Source organism: Crinia signifera, chromosome 3 (genome assembly GCF_055691185.1).
Source record: "Crinia signifera chromosome 3, ASM5569118v1, whole genome shotgun sequence".
NCBI lineage: Eukaryota > Metazoa > Chordata > Amphibia > Anura > Myobatrachidae > Crinia > Crinia signifera.
The window spans coordinates 110,518,444-110,541,605 of record NC_139219.1 but is presented as its reverse complement, the minus strand read 5'-3'; positions in this window follow the sequence as shown (position 1 = coordinate 110,541,605).

The window sequence follows — 23,162 nt, the reverse complement described above, 5'->3', positions numbered from 1 at the left end:
CACTAAAAAATCGGGTGCGATGCGACCGACGCGATGCCCGCGATTTCCCATAGGGAACAATGTTAAATGTCTCAATTGACCCAATTTTCCTGTTCAATGCCTCAATTGACACGATTTTTCCATAGGAAACAATGTTAAATGGCCCACAGAGGCCAAATAGGCACCCTGAAGTGTGAAATGGCCCCCACAATTGTTAACGCCACCCCACGATCAACGTGAACCCGAAGCGTGGCGAGCGCAGCGAGCCCGGGAGGGGCGGCGGTACGCGTCCTACGACCTTTTCATACCCCCACTATCCACGTCGGCGTGGAGTTGAGAATAGAAAGTGTGGCGAGCGCAGCGAGCCACCGAGCCCGAAGCGTGGCGAGCGCAGCGAGCCCCGCGAGGGGACGCGGACACCTGTGAAGCCCGCAAGGGGATGTGGATACCTGTGAAGGTATCCGCGTCCCCTCGCGGGGCTCGCTGCGCTCGCCACACTTCGGGCTCGGTGGCTCGCTGCGCTCGCCACATTATTCTATTCTCACTCCACGCCCTAGTGGATAGTAGGGGTATGAAAAGGTCGGAGGACGCGTACCGCCGCCCCTTGTGGGCTCGCTGCGCTCGCCACGCTTCGGGTTGACGTTGATCGTGGAGTGGCGTTAACAATTGGGGGGGGGGGGCATTTAACATTGTTCCCTATGTGAAATCGGGTCAATTGGGACATTTAACATTGTTCCCTATGTGAAATCGGGTCAATTGGGACATTTAACATTGTTCCCTATGTAAAATCGCGGTAATCGCGTCGGTCGCATCGCATGTCATTATAATGGCATGCGTTGTACACGCGATGCCCGCGATGGGCGCCCAGATAGGAAACAAGTACCTAATGCTGTAATAATATGTAGCATAAATCCACCATTCAATGATACAATAATCCTCTAAGTAAAGTAGAGATACTTAGCTTTGGTTATTCTGGTGGTAACCATTAGCAACGGATACAGAGTATGTTACTTCCTTCACCAATTGTAGCAAAGAAATCTGTATTCTATACATCTACTTCCCAGAAAAGTGGCTTGTTTTCCAAAAAATATAACAAGACTAAATTCTGGTTGATTTCAGAGGTAATCAATAGCAACAAATGCGAAAGTATACTTTTATTGCAGACCGCAAATAAATTCAGGCAATTAGTTGGAAATCATGTAATAATATATCATCATATTTGTAAATGACCGTTGTTTGATAGCCTCATACAGTGACTGTTATTTCATAAAAGCACACAGTCAGGGGAGTGGCCCCCAAACACCCTTTTAGTTTTCAAAAAACAAGCAATTCGCAGCAGCATACAGACTCAGCATTCCTAAATTGGATACATGGAAATGTTCAATTGTCCACTTAAACAATCAAGGCAACTCTGTTGCAGAAACGGTCTGAGATGGCTTACTGAATACTTGTAAAATGTTTTATGAGGCAATATATGTTACAATAGACAATTGTTTTTTGTGTCTCTTACTGATAGTTATCAAACACTTTGGAAATGATTTGTAAATCCAACAATTAAGAATATTTCACTGCAATCCAAGTCAATTTATATATTCTTTGCTCTGAAATGCGGTATAAAATATTTGAAAGCATAAGAAAAGAGTGTAGTATACTCTTTTTACATAAAAACGGTACAATTGCCGTGCTGCGGCATACCTTAATTAATAGAATCTAATCCTTCTAGTACAATGACTAAATGAGGATTTCTTTATTGGTCTATAATTAAGGGTAGTAGTAGATGTGACACAGGAATAGAGGTGAAAGCAGTACTGAAAAAGAATACCCTTTTCTGGATGGATTCTTGGGGATTACCAGGGTTAGACTGAGAGGGATAGTACTGCTGTCCTGGAGGGTAGGTCGCAGGGAATTTTGTTGGTAAATACCAGCGCAGAAGTATCCTGCTCCCCTTTCAGGATGAGTGTGCAGAAGTTTGTGAGACAGATAGTGAGGATCACTGGCCGCTGGTGGTATGCTGCTGCTCCCCACTTGCCAGCAGCAGAGGTGGAGGGTGAGCGATACTTAGGCGGGTGCAGAGATTCTCAAAGATAGAGAAGGGCGATAGTGTGGGAATCCCCTCTCCTGTTTGTACGCTACTGCTCCCCACTTGCCTATGGCAGTGGTGGAGAGTGACCGGTACGCCAGAGAGAGACGGGATATCCCAGGAATAAGTGGGTGCAGATTGCGGACAGACTGCCTGGCGTGTGTCCGCAGCGCAGTGTCCTTAGAAATTTAGCCGGAGGGAAAGAGAGAAGTCTGCCCGGGTGTCGGGGACTGCCCGATACTATCAGTAGGTAATGAGTAGGGCAGGTTGCCGGTATCCATGTGTCGGGAGAGCGGCACGGGTGCCGGAGTGTACCTGAAAGTGTCGGTTGACACTTAGCGTTGTGCAGGTAGCCGGTATCAGCGTGTAAGGAGGAGAAGACACGCGCATCACCGGTGCTGTGTCAGAGTGCCGCAGGGGTACACATGCCGTCAGCAGTCATCTGGTACGTGCTGCTTTGACGGTGGGTTCAAAGGTCAGACGGCCGTTTCGCATCTATCGCTTCGTCAGTGTAGATGTGTAATGCCTATGAGGCATTTATATACCAATATGTTGATTGCCACTTAAGAATATTAGTGAAGATTTCAGTTTAAGGCTTAGGTGGCAGTGTTATCTCCATGGTGATGGAGATTTAGATATACGTTATATCCAGGTATCTTGCAAAGAATATATATGAGAAAGTATATACATATATGTATATGTATTTGCCTCATTATGTGTATTTAAAAGGAATAGAAGAATAATTAAGGGAATCATTGAATGAAAAGAAACTTTAATTATTTTATGAAATATATCAATAGATGTCTTTAAGGGTATTATTGGAGATATTTATTTATGTACCACAGGTACTGTAGTTAGGAAAAAACGTGTGTATTATAAATTTACAGGATTGGCTAGTTGTGAGTACATTACAAGGAGCCGACCACCCAGATACGGTTTATGAACTGGAAAATTAATTGTTTATTTTTTGGTTATTATGCGTTATTATAACAGTTGCTGTTTCTGTTAGGACAAAAAAATAATAAATAAAGACAGTGGTGAGGTGCTAGGATTTGTATGCGTGGGGTTGGATGACTGTGATTGTGTTATATTGGTGGAAATTAATGATTGTGATGTTTTTTATATATATGAAATAAAAAAGATTATAATAATAAAAAAAATTTTTGTGAGATGTGAGTCTTAATGACTTATCTATTGTGTCTATAGGTGAGTTCACCTACTGGTGTATTATATTTTTGTAGGTTTTTTGGGGGTAAGACACGGTGAAGTGGGTAACCATATCTGGTTATGGGAGTGTGATAGTGTTAACATTATAAAAAGAAGAAGAAAAAAGTGCCAAACATAACAATAAAATAAGTAGTGAGGGAGGGGGGGGGGGGGAATAAATTGGAAGAAGGAGTTGATTATTTGGTGGTTTATATTTCTTTTGATGAAGTGGTATTTTAGGAGAGATATATATTTTTTATCCAAGGAATGGGCTAAAATTGATGTTTTCATTTAGTCCATTAGGACTGGTAGAATTCAAGAGGAAGATCCATTGACATTCTCTCTGAAGTAGTTCTCGAGTGAGGTCTCCCCCTCTGATGCCCAGTCTTACTTGTTCCAGTCCATAGGCTTTCAGGTTTGTGGATGATCCTTGATGAGAATCTAAAAAATGTCTTGCCACTGATGTTCATTTTTTAAAGTTTGATTTGTCCTTTTGGGCATTTCTGATGTTTCCCAGATGTTGTAGTATTCTTGTTTTTAGTGCCCTTGTGGTCATTCCCACGTATTTAAGTCCACATGGGCATTCCAAACAATAGATTACCCCTATTGTACTGCAGCTCATGAATTGGCGAATTCTGTGTATTTTGCCATATCTGTCTGTTATTTGTTCTATTCTGGTCATATGTTGGCATGCCTTGCACTTTTGGCACGGAAAGGTTCCTTTGAGTTTAGGTTCTGGTTTTGGTTTCCTTACAAAGTGACTTTGTACGAGTCGATCTTTAAAATTTTTTGCTCGTCTCCAGCTGAATTGTGGTTGTTCAGGTATCGTTTCTTGTAAGTCTTTGTCACTCTGGAGTATGTGCCAATGTTTTTTAATTATTGACTGTAACTCCCTCCATTCGCCACAGAAGTCTGTTACAAATCGTAAGGTACTTTGTTCCGTTTTTGTTTCATTGTCTGGAAAGATAAGTTTATCTCTATCCATTTTCAGTGCATGATGTTTTGCTGATTTGATGCTCCTTCTACTGTACCCTCTTTCCATTAATCTTTGTTCCAATTCGAGGCTTTTCATTTTGTAGATTTCCTTGGATGTACAGTTCCTTCGGAGACGCATGAATTCTCCCTTCGGTAGATTTTTGATCGTTGGTGGGAAATGAGAACTAGTACTGTGTAGTATGCTATTGGTAGATGTTTCTTTTCTGTATAGTTCTGTATGAAGTTGACCATCAGGTGTGGGATAAATGTCCAGATCTAGAAAGGTAGCTTTTTCTTTGCTGATTGTGTGGGTTAGTTTGAGGTTAACTGAGTTGGTGTTGAGGATTTTTATGAACTCTTTCAGGTCTGTCTCAGTCCCATGCCAGATCATGAATATATCATCGATATATCTAATCCACATGGAAATTTGATCCGTAAAGTATTCATTGCCCTCATTGAAGACAGTTTCCTTCTCCCACCATCCGAGGAACAGGTTGGCATAGGTGGGCGCACAAGCTGCGCCCATCGCTGTCCCTCGGACCTGAAGAAAGAACCTGTCATCAAAGGTAAAGTAATTTCTCTGTAGTATGAATTCCAAGAGGGGTAAGAGAAATTCCTTAAATTCATCCATGCCTTCTGATTGTAGGAAGTATCTGACTGCTTCCACACCCTGAATATGGTCAATGCTGGTATATAAGGACTCCACGTCCAATGTAACCAGATATTGATCTTCACTCAGGGTTACATCGTGGATTTTCCTCAAGACATCACGAGTGTCTTGGACATAGGAAGTGAGGGTGTGAACGTGGTGTCTCAGATGTTGGTCACAAAACAGACTTGCCTGTTCTGAGAGTCCACCTATCCCAGACACTATTGGTCTCCCCGGTGGATTTTGTAGATCTTTATGTATCTTGGGGAGCATGTAGAAGGTGGGTACCTTTGGGTTGTCGACTCTAAGAAAGGCTAGTTCCTGTTTGGTTATTGTACCCCTTTTCCCGGCATCATTGATTATCCTGTTATATACAAGTCTGTAATTGTCTGTGGGGTTAAACATCAGGAGGCGATAGCATGTGGGATCCAACAATTGTCTTTCGGCTTCTCTGATGTATAGTTCTTTCGGCCACATGACAATATTCCCACCCTTATCCGAGGATTTAATCAGGATGTCATTCCATTTGTTTATTTCCCTGATGGTTTCACGTTCCTCTGAGGTTAGGTTGTCCTCTATGTTCTTAGATCTTATTTCTGGTCTTGATATTCGTAGATGTAGTTGATCCATATCTTTGGACACCACATCTAGAAAAACTTTTACTTCCGGGCATGAATTCAACTGAGGCATGAAATTGTTCTAATTGCATAAGTGTGTCATGTGGCAGATGTATGAGTTCCGATTAGAGTAGTAAGGTTTGCGTAAATACACCGCATCGGTGCGTACGGGCAGCTTCCCGTCCGTATGGGCAGCTTCCCGTCCGTTCGGACGCTGTAAGACCGTGCAAAATCTTTGTGTTCCCACCGCACATGCACGGTTTGGATGTAGTCCGAAAACACACCCTCTTCTTTGAGAGTCAGTCCGACCGAATGCAGACGACCTGTGGGCGTTTGTTCTTACAATGTCCGCACAGCGTGGTGTTCGGTCAGCTCCGAAAGAATTCGGAACGGACCGCACCAACCAGAATAAGGCCCCAAGTAACATCTGATTGGAATGTAATATTCACATTCCTGCAATCAAATAAAATCCGAGCCACACATTCCCCAGAAATATTAGCAGGAATATAAATTACATAGCAGGAGCCTACATATGCCGATACAATTGCAGCCAATAGACCCTAATACCGCTTTCACACTGCCAAAACATAAAAAAAAACGGTATTTTTAAATGGTATTTAAAACGGGCCTTCACATTGCAGTCGATTACCGTTTTAAATACTGTTTAAGTACCATTCACATCAGTCAACCCATTTAATCCCCTGAACACGTTTCAAGGCAGAATGCAGGGGACAGCCTATCACAGGTCTGTAATCTGTTGTTTTTACTAAATACCATTTCAGAGCCATTCTCACTGCATAAAAAACGGCTCTGAAACATGTAGGACTCTGCTTTTTAAACATTTTGAAATACCGGTTATCTTTAACCGGTAAATCAACTATGGCGCTTTCCCACTACAGCCTTAAACATTTTGAAATGTAAAAAACTGGCAATATACAGTTTAACAAGTGCGGTGTGAAAGGGGTATAAGAAGGGTATTGTTCATAAAATCCTGTGACACACAATAAGGTGAATAGAAGATAAAGTAACTGATAGTTACTAATATTGGCAGCAAGCCCAGAAAGTTGGATCAAAGGTCTAGGGCAGGGGTGGGGAACCTCCGGCCCGCAGGCCGGATAGGGTCCCCGCACCCTGTTTGTCCCGCCCGCCGCCCACACGCCCATATACTGGGCTCTCAGCCAATCATAGCTTGCGGGCTGGCAGCCAATCAGGAGCCAGCCCGCGAGGTATGATTGACTGGTGGCCCGAACACAGTGAAGCCGGGAAGGAGAGACGCACGATGCGTCCCAGACCACCGTCCACCGTCTCCCGCCCCCCGTCACCCGAAGAGGAAGCTGGGACCCCTGCCCCCCGAAGAAGAAGCAGCAGCAGCAGGGGAGGAGAGGAGACCCAGACACCATAATGGTGAGTTACTTGTGCTGCTGCTGCTGCTGGCTTCTGGCACTGTGGGCTGTGGGGCATATGTGTGGCACTGTGGGGGCATATCTGTGTGGGAATATCTGGCACTGGGGGCATATCTGGCACTGGGGGTATAACTAGCGCTGAGGGGGCATATGTGTGGCATTGTGGGGGCATAACTAGCACTGTGGGGGGCATATGTGTGGCATTGTGGGGGCATAACTAGCACTGTGGGGGCATATGTGTGGCATTATTGGGGCATATCTGGCATTGGGGGCATAACTAGCACTGTGGGGGGCATATGTGTGGCATTATTGGGGCATATCTGGCATTGGGGGCATAACTAGCACTGTGGGGGCATATGTGTGCCATTATTGGGGCATATCTGGCATTGGGAGCATAACTAGCACTGTGGCGGCATATGTGTGGCATTGGGGCATAACTAGCACTGTGGGGGCATATGTGTGGCACTGTGGGGGCATATCTGACATATGTGTGGCACTGTGGGGGCATATCTGGCACTGCGGAGCATATATGTGGGGTACTGGGGCATACCTAGCACTGTGGGGGGCATATCTGGCACTGGGGGTATAAAGTTTTGTCATGTAGCCACTCCCGCTTGTGTCATATGACCACGCCCCTGACCATGCCCATTTTTCGCTGCACAGTACCACTAAGACATTTTTTCGACTTGCACCACTATTAATGATTAAGCAGTAATATGGGCGGGTGGGCAGTTGATTAAGCAGTAATATAGGCGGGCGGCTGATGCATTAATTAGCCAGCCCTGGTGTCTCTGCCCACGTGTATATGCTGCTTTCCATGTGTATAATGCCCACATGTATATGCCACTACCCGTGTGTATAATGCCCACATGTATATGCTACTTCCCGTGTGTATAATGCCCACATGTATATGCCGCTGCCCATGTGTAATTTTTGAGTTGATAATTTTTATATGGCCCCCGAAGGGTCTTAAAATTTTCCAAATGGCCCTCGGTAGAAAAAAGGTTCCCCACCCCTGGTCTAGGGCTACATAATTATAAAAAAAAAGAATAACAAACACAGAGAGATGTTACAAATAACATAGAACTGAGGGCCTTATTCTGGTCGGTGCGGATATATCCGCGTGCGTTCGGGCCGCCGATGTTTTGTATCTGCGCATGTGCAGAGGCGTCTCTGCGCATGTGCGAGCGGGGCGTATGGGCAAATCCCGCATGATCTGTGAACACTCCGAACAGGGGGTGGAGAGGGGCGTGAAGGGCTATTTGGCCTCATTACCATATGCATACGCCCCGCGTTTCATGGGCGTTCCCATGCAAACGCTGGGCGTACGTATGGTAATGCAGTCGTGACGCACGTGTAGGGGGCGGACATATGACATCGCCGGATGTCAGCTGCCCGCCCAGATCCCTGCTTTTGCACGGAAACATGTCCGTGTGGTCTGAGGTTGCGGGAGCTGGTGGAGCATTCGGTCCTGCATTCGATGGTCTGTGACCATCGAATGATGGGGGAGGTTCCCTTAGATGGAGGAGGCGTATTCCGTGAAAAATACATGTGCGGTCCGTTCGGCCAGCTTCTTACCATGTACGGACGGAGTTGGCGATCCGTATGGAAGGCGGGGTTTCGCACGCACGGTCCTGGCCGCATATTCGGATCCGGCCGCACCGATCAGAATAAGGGCCTGAATGAGGCATACATCAATAGAGAATCCTGCTCACCTTCCTGGGGAAAACCCAAAAGGAATAAAAATCGAAACTAAATCAATCCTATAAGGAAAAGAAAATTATAACCGAATAATATCTAAGGGTATACAACAGAAAAGCAAAAAAATATAAAATATAGCACACAAAGGTCAGAACTTTACAGTCACGTTTAAAAAAACAAAAACACTATTTCTTATCTTTCCTGCACTTCTTTATATTAAATGTTGTCATGGGGAGGAGATGTAAGACACATCCCCCTTCTTTTTAACAAAAACATGAATAAACGTTAAGTTTTAAGGAAATTTTTTTTCTCAAATTAGTTGAATGGATCACATGATAATTCCCAGTGTGCATCCAGAAAATCTCTAATCTTTCTTTCTTCTTCATCATTGCATATGTGTAATTACTTAGAGAAGAGTAGCACCACATCAGCTTCAAAACCAGATTAACAACAAATAAGAAATAGTGGGATAAATAGAATATACACAAGCGGAAGGGAAGAACATATGATCCAGACAAAAGGAGTACTCTGTGCGGAATAAACAAACACTTCCTCTCGAGCCTCCCACTGCGGCTGACCTGTACATGGTGAGTGGAAAGGCTACACATATTTACAGTTAGAAGGCTGTTCCAGGTATAGAGCCAAGGAACATGGCTAGGAGACCTCAAACTAGTTACTGAGGCTGTGGTAATGATCGGGAGCAGTTCTAGCCGGTCCCCAGCTAGCTCTCCTGGCTTGTGCTGCCTGGGTCCCGGGGAGCCCTCCTCCCCCCCACATACATTCTGGGTCAGGCAGGGAGACTTCCATCTCCCTGCCTGCCTCCCACCGTCCCCCAACTCCCTGCGGCGTCCGCCGCAGGGTTTAAGAATCACCGTCAGGGGCAGCGAGGGGACAGCAGGGGGACAGCGAGGCTCCGGAACACGGCGACTGTGCAGCGAATCCTAAACAGGATTCGCTGCACATCGCCATAAAACTCATTGAATACTGCCCTCTGAGTGAGTGTGCCTTTTCCCCAGTGAAAAGGAGGGGGGGGTCAGTCAGCTCAGGACAAGAGGTTCTGAGAAGGTGATATGTCAACACTGTATGTGGTGCTGAGGAAACGGTTCACACCTGTGGTACAGTTAACCATGCAGCATTACGTTTACCAGGGAATGAGGGAAACAACATTAGGGCCATACCTGATATGACTTCTATCATATTTATTTGCGGTATTGAGGTTCTGGAATGCCTACACCACAGGGGAATGCCCATTTGGGGTGTGGCAGAAGGTGCTGGTACTGATTTTAGTGAGTCAAACCAAACTGCTGGCTAAAGGGGAGAATACATGGCCAGTAGTCCAACACACAGATGGGGTGGGCCGTGTCATTGCCAGCAAGGATGGAAAAAGGTGACACAGCTTCCACTATATCAGTGTGCTCACAGACTATTGGGGCAGGGACATCTGTGTGCCCGCAGTTTGCAGTCTCTTGGGAAAGGAGCAGGAACCAGGCCCCTTGCCCACCCTAGCTGTGGCTGAGGTTTTTGGTCAGGGGTGAGCAACTATTTTGGCTTGGGGGCCACTTATCAAAACCAGAAAATATTCGAGGGTCGCACACATAATATCTTGTATATACAATATATATATATATATATATATATATATATATATATATATATATATATATAGTGCAGGTTTGTACCACAGTATTGCGGCGGCACTCACAGGATTTAATTCTTTAAAAGTATGGTCTGCATTTTCTTTTAAAGAATGAAGTCCTGTGAATCTCGGGAAGGCACCGGAAGTAATTTCCAATTGCTGTTGAGTGCCGGCTCATGCAAACATTATATATATATATATATTATATATATATATATATATATATATATATATATATATATATACAGTATATATATATATATAGATAGATAGATAGATAGATAGATAGATACACACACACTGTGTGGGTGTGTATGTATCTATAATATATATATATATATATATATATATATATATATATATATATATATATATATATATATATATATATATATATATATATATATATATATAGGCGAATAGCCGGCACTTGCTTTCACAGCTAAGGTGAGTTAGTTCATTATGGAGAGTGTTGAGTCCCTGTATTTGTATTTATTAGAGCATGTGGTCACAGGCCACTTTCACCCCAACCTGGGAATGGCGAGTGCTGTTTGCACCCCATTCGCAGGGATGGCGAGTGTTGTGGTACTCTGTATGTGTGTATATATGTGGGTTAATTTTTATTAACCTTTGTTACTGTGATCATAGCTTTCTCTTTCACCCCAGATGAGCTAATTTATCTGTAACCTGTTACAGCTGCCCCTTTAATTCTAAGTCAGGTGTTGTGTTAGGTGACTGCCTCATCTTTAAAAGCCATAAGGCACTTGGCAGGTGAGCTTTAAACCAAGAAAAAAAACACATGTCCACTTTAGCTATGATGTGTCGGCAGTTGGCAGGCTCTTGAGAAACAAATGCTAGTGTAGGACTTGCAGTGAAATGGGGTCCCTTGGCGATGGGCTGCAAGCTTAAATGCATTGATCAATTCATGAACTAAAACCCCATTATTTATTTGATTAATTGTATACTAAGGTGAGTTAGTTCATTATGGAGAGTGTTGAGTCCCTGTATTTGTATTTATTAGAGCATGTGGTCACAGGCCACTTTCACCCCAACCTGGGAATGGCGAGTGCTGTTTGCACCCCATTCGCAGGGATGGCGAGTGTTGTGGTACTCTGTATGTGTGTATATATGTGGGTTAATTTTTATTAACCTTTGTTACTGTGATCATAGCTTTCTCTTTCACCCCAGATGAGCTAATTTATCTGTAACCTGTTACAGCTGCCCCTTTAATTCTAAGTCAGGTGTTGTGTTAGGTGACTGCCTCATCTTTAAAAGCCATAAGGCACTTGGCAGGTGAGCTTTAAACCAAGAAAAAAACACATGTCCACTTTAGCTATGATGTGTCGGCAGTTGGCAGGCTCTTGAGAAACAAATGCTAGTGTAGGACTTGCAGTGAAATGGGGTCCCTTGGCGATGGGCTGCAAGCTTAAATGCATTGATCAATTCATGAACTAAAACCCCATTATTTATTTGATTAATTGTATACTAAGGTGAGTTAGTTCATTATGGAGAGTGTTGAGTCCCTGTATTTGTATTTATTAGAGCATGTGGTCACAGGCCACTTTCACCCCAACCTGGGAATGGCGAGTGCTGTGTGCACCCCATTCGCAGGGATGGCGAGTGTTGTGGTACTCTGTATGTGTGTGTATATATGTGGGTTAATTTTTATTAACCTTTGTTACTGTGATCATAGCTTTCTCTTTCACCCCAGATGAGCTAATTTATCTGTAACCTGTTACAGCTGCCCCTTTAATTCTAAGTCAGGTGTTGTGTTAGGTGACTGCCTCATCTTTAAAAGCCATAAGGCACTTGGCAGGTGAGCTTTAAACCAAGAAAAAAACACATGTCCACTTTAGCTATGATGTGTCGGCAGTTGGCAGGCTCTTGAGAAACAAATGCTAGTGTAGGACTTGCAGTGAAATGGGGTCCCTTGGCGATGGGCTGCAAGCTTAAATGCATTGATCAATTCATGAACTAAAACCCCATTATTTATTTGATTAATTGTATACTAAGGTGAGTTAGTTCATTATGGAGAGTGTTGAGTCCCTGTATTTGTATTTATTAGAGCATGTGGACACAGGCCACTTTCACCCCAACCTGGGAATGGCGAGTGCTGTTTGCACCCCATTCGCAGGGATGGCGAGTGTTGTGGTACTCTGTATGTGTGTATATATGTGGGTTAATTTTTATTAACCTTTGTTACTGTGATCATAGCTTTCTCTTTCACCCCAGATGAGCTAATTTATCTGTAACCTGTTACAGCTGCCCCTTTAATTCTAAGTCAGGTGTTGTGTTAGGTGACTGCCTCATCTTTAAAAGCCATAAGGCACTTGGCAGGTGAGCTTTAAACCAAGAAAAAAACACATGTCCACTTTAGCTATGATGTGTCGGCAGTTGGCAGGCTCTTGAGAAACAAATGCTAGTGTAGGACTTGCAGTGAAATGGGGTCCCTTGGCGATGGGCTGCAAGCTTAAATGCATTGATCAATTCATGAACTAAAACCCCATTATTTATTTGATTAATTGTATACTAAGGTGAGTTAGTTCATTATGGAGAGTGTTGAGTCCCTGTATTTGTATTTATTAGAGCATGTGGTCACAGGCCACTTTCACCCCAACCTGGGAATGGCGAGTGCTGTTTGCACCCCATTCGCAGGGATGGCGAGTGTTGTGGTACTCTGTATGTGTGTATATATGTGGGTTAATTTTTATTAACCTTTGTTACTGTGATCATAGCTTTCTCTTTCACCCCAGATGAGCTAATTTATCTGTAACCTGTCACAGCTGCCCCTTTAATTCTAAGTCAGGTGTTGTGTTAGGTGACTGCCTCATCTTTAAAAGCCATAAGGCACTTGGCAGGTGAGCTTTAAACCAAGAAAAAAACACATGTCCACTTTAGCTATGATGTGTCGGCAGTTGGCAGGCTCTTGAGAAACAAATGCTAGTGTAGGACTTGCAGTGAAATGGGGTCCCTTGGCGATGGGCTGCAAGCTTAAATGCATTGATCAATTCATGAACTAAAACCCCATTATTTATTTGATTAATTGTATACTAAGGTGAGTTAGTTCATTATGGAGAGTGTTGAGTCCCTGTATTTGTGTGTATATATATATATATATATATATATATATATATATATATATATATATATATATATATATATATATATATATATATATATATAGTGCAGGTTTGTACCACAGTATTGCGGCGGCACTCACAGGATTTAATTCTTTAAAAGTATGGTCTGCATTTTCTTTTAAAGAATGAAGTCATGTGAATCTCGGGAAGGCACCGAAAGTAATTTCCAATTGCTGTTGAGTGCCGGCTCATGCAAACATTATATATATATATATATATATATATATATATATATAGATAGATAGATAGATAGATAGATAGATAGATAGATACACACACACTGTGTGGGTGTGTATGTATCTATAATATATATATATATATATATATATATACAAGCATTTAGAGAGCCAGCAACATCTTTGCAAAAAAGTATAAATCTTTAATATGAAAAAATGGCATAAGTGCAATCAGTGAAAAAAAGGTCATTACATACGATTTAAAAGGAAGGAACGAGTACTTAGCATTGTCCAAAAATGCAGCACAGGCATGATGCTAAATGAAGCAAAGTCCCCTCCAGGCAGAGCATCTGAACGCCGACAGCTGTTTCGGTGCGCTTATCGCACCTTCGTCAAGGGCAAATGACTGCCCAACAACCTAGATCTTATATAGCCCCTAAGACACAATTACATAGAATGTCTCTCACCTGCCACGCTGTGTATCCGTGAAAGAAGCGCGCTGACATGTTCCCGGAAACAGCGCTGACACTGAAGCCGGACATGACGCGCTCACGTCCTGTACAGCGCGGCGGCTGTAGCGGGTAACCATGGTAACGGCTAAACAAAAAATCGCCGCTAGAGCTAGATTCAGTAGCGCAGTGCTAAAATATAAACAAGGTATCAGCAAGAAGTGCTGTTTACTTACCCTGCCGCACTTCATTTGGCTTACTGTAAATTTTTTTTGTGGTGTGAGACACCCCATTGTCTTCGGGCTTAGAAGATCTGGTGTAACAAAAAGAACACATTTAATACATACAAAGTGAACACAACACAGGAAATAAAGATGAAGAAAAATAGAGATGAAGAAAAATAAAGAAAAATAAGGACAATATACACAATTAAAGAGACAGTACACTAGATTATAATACAAAGCAGGTATTTCATATTAGTGGTCAAAATTATGACTCTGGACACCACTCATAATAGGTAAGCTATAAAGCAAGTATTACATATTAATAGATTAACTATAAATCTGTGCACCACTTTAGTAAGTACCCCATGATTTTAAAGATAGCAATGTAGTGATTGATATTCATTCAAACCATTGGGAGTAGTACATTGAAAACGGTCTATCCACAGGCATTCACGCTGCAGCAGAAGCTTATTGCGGTCTCCCCCACGTCTTAGAGGCAAAATTTGGTCAATGGGGGTGAAACAGAAGTCTCGTATAGTATGTTTGGCCATTGCAAAATGGCGAGCTACAGGTGGCGTATTACAGTCCATCGTAATATAGGCTTTTTTAATCGATGAGCGATGTTGTCCTATACGCTCCTTTAGATGCCTAATAGTTTTGCCTATATAAATATATTTGCATGGGCAAATAATCGCATAAATTACGTAACGACTATCACATGTCAAGTGATGGCGAATCTCATATTTCCTTCCATTATGAGGATCAACAAACTCTGCTCCAGTCTTCATAAATTGGCAATTGACGCAATTCTGGCATTTGAAGGCGCCATTTCTTGATTGCAACCAGGTTTTATTTATGATAGGACCTATATCAGAGGGAGCCAGTAAGTCCTTTAAATTTCGTGACCTTTTATAACAAAAAAGGGGTGTTTGTTCACAAAATTGCCCCATAGTAGCATCTGATTGCACTATATGCCAATGTCGCAGTATGGTCTTGCGAATATGTGAAGATGCGATAGAGAAGGTAGATGAAAAAATGAGTCTTTTATCGTCCAATGCTCTATCTTTTTTAGAGAAAGTTTCTTCACGAGAGATTTGGAGACATTGCGTAATTGCCTCTTCTATTTCGCTGGTATTATATCCCCTTTGGGCAAAACGTACTCCCATCTCTTCCAAAGCTTGGGGGAGAGTATCAATGTCCGATGTTATTCTTACAACTCTCAGTAGTTGTGACATGGGTAGACCTCGCTTCAAAGGTAAGGGATGGAAAGAATCTGCTGCCAGCAATGAATTTTTATCCGTAGGTTTACGGTATATGGACGTATTGTATTTGTTATCGGTACAGGTTACACATACATCAAGATAACTGATGGTACTCTCACTATATGACAGGGTAAATCTAATAGTGGTGTCCAGTGCATTGAGGATGTCAATGAAATCTGTGAGTGCCTCCACCCCCCCAGTCCACACCAAAAACAAATCATCTATGTACCGAACATAAAAATGAATAAATTTAGAAAAAATGGGGTGTGACATAATATGTTGATGTTCGTACATACTCATGAATAAATTGGCATAAGAGGGCGCCATGTTAGAGCCCATGGCGGTCCCTCTTAACTGTAAATAAAAAGAATTTTGAAACAAAAAATAATTCTTCTTAAGTACAAAATCCATGAGCAAAAGTAAATAATCAATAGGTGGACCGGTGTAGTGTGGACTGGAGGTTAGGAGAGCACGCACAGATTCCATCCCATCCTCATGCGAAATATTGGTGTATAGACTGGTTATGTCAAGTGTAACCAGCAGGCTAAACACAATACACACAATACAACAATGGGATACACAACAATAAAATTAACTTTGAGAACGGGCATTCTTATAATAAGCCACATCATAATACAACAGCGTAATTCACTGTGCTGCCGACTAGGACATTCTATTCTACTTTCAGTTACCGAACCATAACAGAGGCTGTTGTATTATGATGTGGCTTATTATAAGAATGCCCGTTCTCAAAGTTCATTTTATTGTTGTGTATCCCATTGTTGTATTGTGTGTATTGTGTTTTAGTTTTGTACAGGTATCCATGGCGAGTAAACCACTCTGATCGCCACGGCTGACTCCCTCGGTCTGACTGCCCGGTTGCTATGGGAACGCATGTAGGCAGGTGAGAGCCGCTGACGCTGTCCCTGGGTGCCGGTCTGGATTGGCTGAGGTAGAGGAAGTCGTGGGCGCTGTCTCCCGGCAGCTCAACGCGTAGTTGGGTTACCATGGTAACGGCGTCAGCGGGTGTGAGACGCTGACGCCGTATCCATGCGCCTGATTGCACGGGGCAGTCCGGTGACGAATCGGGGCGGTGAGTAGTGGATTCTGGTGCCAAGGAGCCCTATTTAAATGGTGTGTGTATATTGTGTTGTATCCTCTTAAAAACGGGGTGTTACCCCGAAACGGCCCGTCAAGGTCAATAAAGCACTTGATTACTTACAAAGCTGCAGTGACGTGTTTGTTCCAGTGACCTACGGGAAGGTGGAACCCTGCTGTTTATACTACCTTCAACAAAGGCACGCAGCGACATTGCTTATCTGAGGGGAGTGCCGGTCCAGGTCTGGGTATATATATATATATATATATAATCCACAGACGTGTCGCACTCCAACCAGTTTTCCAAAATGCTTTTATTGCAGACAACGATGACACAGCAACGTTTCAATACACTCAAGTATTATCGTCAGGCTCATTGATCTTACACACAGCCACAGCTTAAATAATGAACACCGCGCCACTCAGCTAGCGTCCACGCCCAGCCAGTGGTCCTGTCTTCTATATATATATATATATATATAAAGAGAGAGAGAGAGAGAGTCTGGAGGTACGGCACTCACGGCTTAACTTCTCAGAAATAACCACACCGTACAACGGTATAAGTGATCAACGTTTCAAATAACGTGTATTTGTCTTCAGGATAAAATATATAAAACACACACATACCTTTATAGGAGAATAAAAACATGTGAAGGAACAACGTGCAATGCGAGCCCGCCCTACTGCAGGAGGGGGGTGGGTGACGTCATCAATGTACGTCCAGCTTAGAGACGCTGGAGACGCTGTGTAAGTAACCATAGTGGTAAACATTAACATTGTACAAGAGATGTGTCACATCTCTTCCTCCCTCTTGTTTCAGTGCATGTCCTCGTGTTCTGCTGCTCCTCTTCCTGTGAAGAATGTCTCCCACCTGTACCTTGTTAAAACCCTTGATATATTTGAAAGTTTCTATCATGTCCCCCCTTTCCCTTCTCTGCTCTAAAGTATACATATTAAGATCTTTTAGTCTTTCCTGGTACGTTTTGTGATGTAGGCCATGCACCATTTTAGTTGCCCTTCTTTGTACAGTCTCTAATGTACTTATATCCTTCTGGAGATATGGCCTCCAGAACTGAACACAATATTCTAGATGAGGTCGTACCAATGACCTATACAGTGGCATTATTACTTCTTTCTTCCTACTGCTGATACCTCTCCCTATGCAACCAAGCATCTGACTTGCCTTCTTCATTGCTTTGTTACATTGCCTACTTGCCTTTAAGTCCCCTGAAATAGTGACACCTAGATCCCTCTCTTCCTCAGTAGTTTCCATTATAGTGCCATTTATACTATATTTAGTCTTTTGGATTTTTGCAACCCAAGCGCATGATTTTGCATTTTTTGTCATTAAACTGTAGTTGCCATGCTCTTGACCATTCCTCTAATCTACCTAGATCATCAATCATTTGTTTTACCCCTTCTGGTGTGTCTACCCTGTTGCATACCTTTGTGTCATCTGCAAAAAGGCACATTTTACCCTCAATTCCATTTGCAATATCACCAATAAAGATATTAAAAAGCACTGGTCCAAGTACAGATCCCTGGGGTACTCCACTTGTAACCTTTCCCTCCTTTGACTGTACTCCGTTTACTACAACTCTCTGTTTTCTGTCCTGCAACCATGCTCTTATCCATTCAACTATCTTAGAATCCAATCCCAAGTTTTTAAGTTTATTTAACAGTCTGCGATGTGGGACAGTGTCAAAAGCCATACTAAAGTCTAGATAAGCTACATCTACAGCCCCACCTTGATCCATTACTTTAGTCACCCAGTCAAAAAAGTCATTAAGATTTGTTTGACACGATCTTCCCCCAGTAAACCCATGCTGTTTTGGATCCTGTAAATTGCTGGTTTTGAGATATTCTACAACTCTTTATTTTAAGAGTGTTTCCATCAATTTCACTACTACTGATGTAAGGCTCACTGGTCGATAGGTGCTTACCTCTTCCTTGCTTCCACTTTTGTGCAGTGGGACTACATTCACTGTTTTCCAGTCCTCTGGGATTACTCCAGTAGCTAGTGACTGGTTGAATAATTCTGTTATTGGTTTTACCAGCTCCCCTTTAAGATCTTTTAGTATCCTTGGATTTATCCCATCTAGCCCCATTGATTTATCCACTTTCAGTTTTGAGAGTTCTGTGAGGACTTTCTCTTCTGTAAATGGACTTCTTTCTCCTTCAGTTTTCTGACTATACTTGCAACTTAACTGTGGCCCCTTCCCCTCTCTTTCAGCAGTGAATACTGAGTAGAAATGATTATTAGTATTATCTGCTATTACATTGTCCCCCTCAAGAAAACTTCCACTCTCTGTCTTTAGTCTTATTATTCCACTTTTTGTTTTTTTCTCCTTTCACTTATATACCTAAAAAAGTTTTCCCCCCTACCCATTGATTTGGCCATTTTCTCTTCAGCCTGTGCTTTTGCACATCTGATTACCTTCTTAGCCTCCTTCTGTCTAACAAGATATACCTCTTTGTCCTCTTTCTTCTGTGTCTGCTTAAATGTCTTAAAGGCCAACTTTTTTGCTTTCACAATACTTGCTACTTATTTTGCAAACCACAATGGCTTCCTTTTTCTTGTGTTTTTCCTAACTCTTTTGACACAAAGTTCTGTTGCTTTTAGAATTGCACTTTTTCCCACTTGTCCTGCACTCCTTCCAAGTACCTCCACTCTGCCAAAGAAACCCTTACAGAGTTTCCCATCTCTACAAAATCAGCCTTATTAAAATCTAAAACCTTTGTTTTTGTGTGCAATGAGTCGGTCTCTGTCTTTATTCTGAACCATACTGCTTGATGGTCACTGGATCTCAGGTTTTCACCCACATTTATGTCACCATTTGTAAGTATTAAGTCTAATATTGCGTCCTTACGAGTGGGCTTCCTCACCAATTGCTGGAGGGATGCTCCTTGCAAGGAATTCAGCATGTCCCTACTTCTGGTGGAACTTGCAACATGCAGCTCCCAGTTTACATCAGGTAGATTAAAGTCTCCCATGATTATCACCTCTCCTTTTAATGCAATTTTATTGATGTCCTGCAATAGGCTCTTGTCAAGTTCCTCTTCCTGACCTGGTGGTCTGTAGATTACCCCTATACGAAGAATCACCTTCTCCCCTGTTTCTATGGTCACCCCAAGGGCCTCAGTTTTTTCTTCAATACTTTGTATTAAGGTAGTCTTTATGCTTTTTTTCACATATATTGCAACCCCCCTCCAATTCTTCCCATTCTGTCCTTCCTAAATAAAGTATATCCTGGTATAGCTATGATTTTCATTGCACCATGTCCAGTGGCGTAACTAGGTTTGTTGCGCCCCCCCGCGACATATTTTTTTGCCGCCCCCTCTCCCACTCCCCCTCCCCTCGGTGCCCCCCCATGCCCATACCTGCCCAGCCGCAGCTGCATCTCCGGTCACAGTCCCGCCTCTCTCGGCGCGCCGGCTCCTGCTGCTATAATGAAAAGGGACTCTTAGAAAATGGCTTCCCCCCATACTGCAGACAGAAAACTGTCTGCCGTATGGCGGCAGCCATTTTCTAAGTGTCCCTTTTCATTATAGAAGTAGGAGCCAGCGCTGGGAGAGACAGGACTGTGCCGGCACGCAGGCAGGTACCAGCAGACAGCGGCAGGTAACTATAGCCCCACAGACCCCCGGCGCCCAAACGTTATCTGCGCCTCCCCGCCACCGCGGGGGCTGCGGAGCTATAGTTACGCCAGTGACCATGTCTCTGTAATAGCCACAATATCCAGTTCATCCCTTGTCATTATTGCAATTAGTTCTGGGATTTTATTTCCTAAGCTCCTAGCATTTGCACACATAGCTCTTAAAGTTGTGTTTGTGCTTCTCCTGCTGCTAGCTATGTTCATCTTTCTGCCTATATCTATTCAGTTTTGATTGGCATTATCTTTTGTTGCAGTGGATAGGCATCCTGTTCCATTTTCCTGCAGAGGCAATACCTCTAGGTTGGGGGAGCAGATTTCTTCATTCTTATTTGGTTCACTGCCCCCCTCTGCTAGTTTAAATAGTTGCTTATGAAGCTTCCAAACTTCTCACTTAATATTCTTGTTCCCCTTGAAGATGGGTGCAGGCCATCACTTTTATATAAGGCTCTGTCTTACCAGGTAGCTTGACTTTGACCTAAATATCCAAATCTCTCCTCACTGCACCAATTCCTTAGCCAAACATTGAAGTTTCTGATTCTCAGAGTTCTATCTTCCCCTTGGTGTACTGGCAATACTTCTGAAAAAGTTACAGTGGTTGCCACCTGTTTTAGAGCAGTTCCTAACTTTCTAAATTCATCTTTTACGGCCATGACTTCAGCATTAACCAGGTCATTTGTGCCTAGGTGGACGATGACATCCACCTCTCAATCTTTTCTTGCTGCCTTTACAATTCTTACCATGCGTTCTTTATCTCTTGGAGCTGTGGCTCCAGGTAAGCACCTTACTTGTTTATCTACTTTAGTAGCATTTCCCAGTACAACTCCTCTATATACACACAAACAAACACTGTGTGGGTATGTGTGTATATATATATATATATATATATATATAAAGTCCAGGTGTACCCAGCGGTACACGGGCGGCACTCAGTGGATTTCTCAAATAGCCATAAAAAACTGCAGACCACTCCACAGTTTAAGGTGCGACATTTCGATAACTTAATATCGTTTTCAAGGACACAGAATATACAAAACACACTTACCTATATAGGAAGAAAGAGACACCCATGTGAACGCCAGTTGCGTCGCCCGGCCCGTGCTGCTGCGGCGCTGAAGACGTGACATCATCCACTGTCGTTCCGCCCAGCCCACTGCCCCCGTTACCAGGGAGGCGCGCTGACGCTAAAAAAGATAAACAAGAAAGTGAGAGAGGATCGGACACATCCAATGCACATCATGTGGTTAGCTCCCTTCACACAAAAGAGGGTATGCAATTACGCAAGAAGCATAATGTTAAATGAATTAAAGAGAGACAGGCATCAATAAGCACAATGAACAAAATAATGGTTTGGTTCATTTGCAAGGAGTCTAACAACTGACTCTGCTGCATCTTGACCAACACTTTCCTATACTTGGCATCTGTCAGAGTATCACCTAACACAGTGGTGGGCAACAGACGGCCCGAGCCACTTAGGTCTGGCCCGCCGCTCTGAAACATATTAGTATGATAAGCGGCACGACTATAGCCGCTTGTCATTGACATATCCTATGCTTGCATAATGTTGCGTTAATGTCCGTCTGTGCCTGCCGCGCACAGCATTACTGGGAATGTGAGAGGGGATGTGATGATGCAGCAGGCGCCCCCCCGGCCACTGGTTGGCACAGCCGCGTCACCACACTCCCTCCCACACTCCCAGAAATGCTGTGCTAATGCTAATACACACAGACGGCATTAGCGGTGGCGGCAGCTGTAACAGAGTGTCACCGCGTCCCGTCCCAGACTCCAAGCAATATTAAAGTTTCTCCGCGTCCCCTCCCCGGCTCCCTGAATCTGTACAGGGCGGGCGCATTAGGATTTTCGGCACGCACATCTATGAGGTGCCAAAACGGCTGCTAAGTAAGGAACAGGCAATTATTTTATGTGCGTTAGTGTTTATATATATATATATATATATATATATCGGTGCGGCAGCACTCAGTCACAATGGAAACTTGACACACAGCCTGTTCAGACGCCAAAGTTTCAATATTTATTCATATTTTCGTCAGGGCAGCATATTACATTAAAAAACTCACCAATTTGTAGTGCAGACCATCACCAAGAATCCTCCCGCTGGGCGGACGCCGCACACTGACGGAGTCGCCACCGGAAGTTGTCACCCCGTGAAACCTTCACCACCGCTGTTGAAATAATACAACAGCATAATTCACTGTGCTGCCGACTAGGACATTCTATTCTACTTTCAGTTACCGAACCATAACAGAGGCTGTTGTATTATGATGTGGCTTATTATAAGAATGCCCGTTCTCAAAGTTCATTTTATTGTTGTGTATCCCATTGTTGTATTGTGTGTATTGTGTTTTAGTTTTGTACAGGTATCCATGGCGAGTAAACCACTCTGATCGCCACGGCTGACTCCCTCGGTCTGACAGCCCGGTTGCTATGGGAACGCGTGTAGGCGGGTGAGAGCCGCTGACGCTGTCCCTGGGTGCCGGTCTGGATTGGCTGAGGTAGAGGAAGTCGGTGGGCGCTGTCTCCCGGCAGCTCAACGCGTAGTTGGGTTACCATGGTAACGGCGTCAGCGGGTGTGAGACGCTGACGCCGTATCCATGCGCCTGATTGCACGGGGCAGTCCGGTGACGAATCTGGGCGGTGAGTAGGGGATTCTGGCGCCAAGGAGCCCTATTTAAATGGTGTGTGTATATTGTGTTGTATCCTCTTGAAAACGGGGTGTTACCCCGAAACGGCCCGTCAAGGTCAATAAAGCACTTGATTACTTACAAAGCTGCAGTGACGTGTTTGTTCCAGTGACCTACGGGAAGGTGGAACCCTGCTGTTTATACTACCTTCAACAAAGGCACGCAGCGACATTGCTTATCTGAGGGGAGTGCCGGTCCAGGTCTGGGTATAT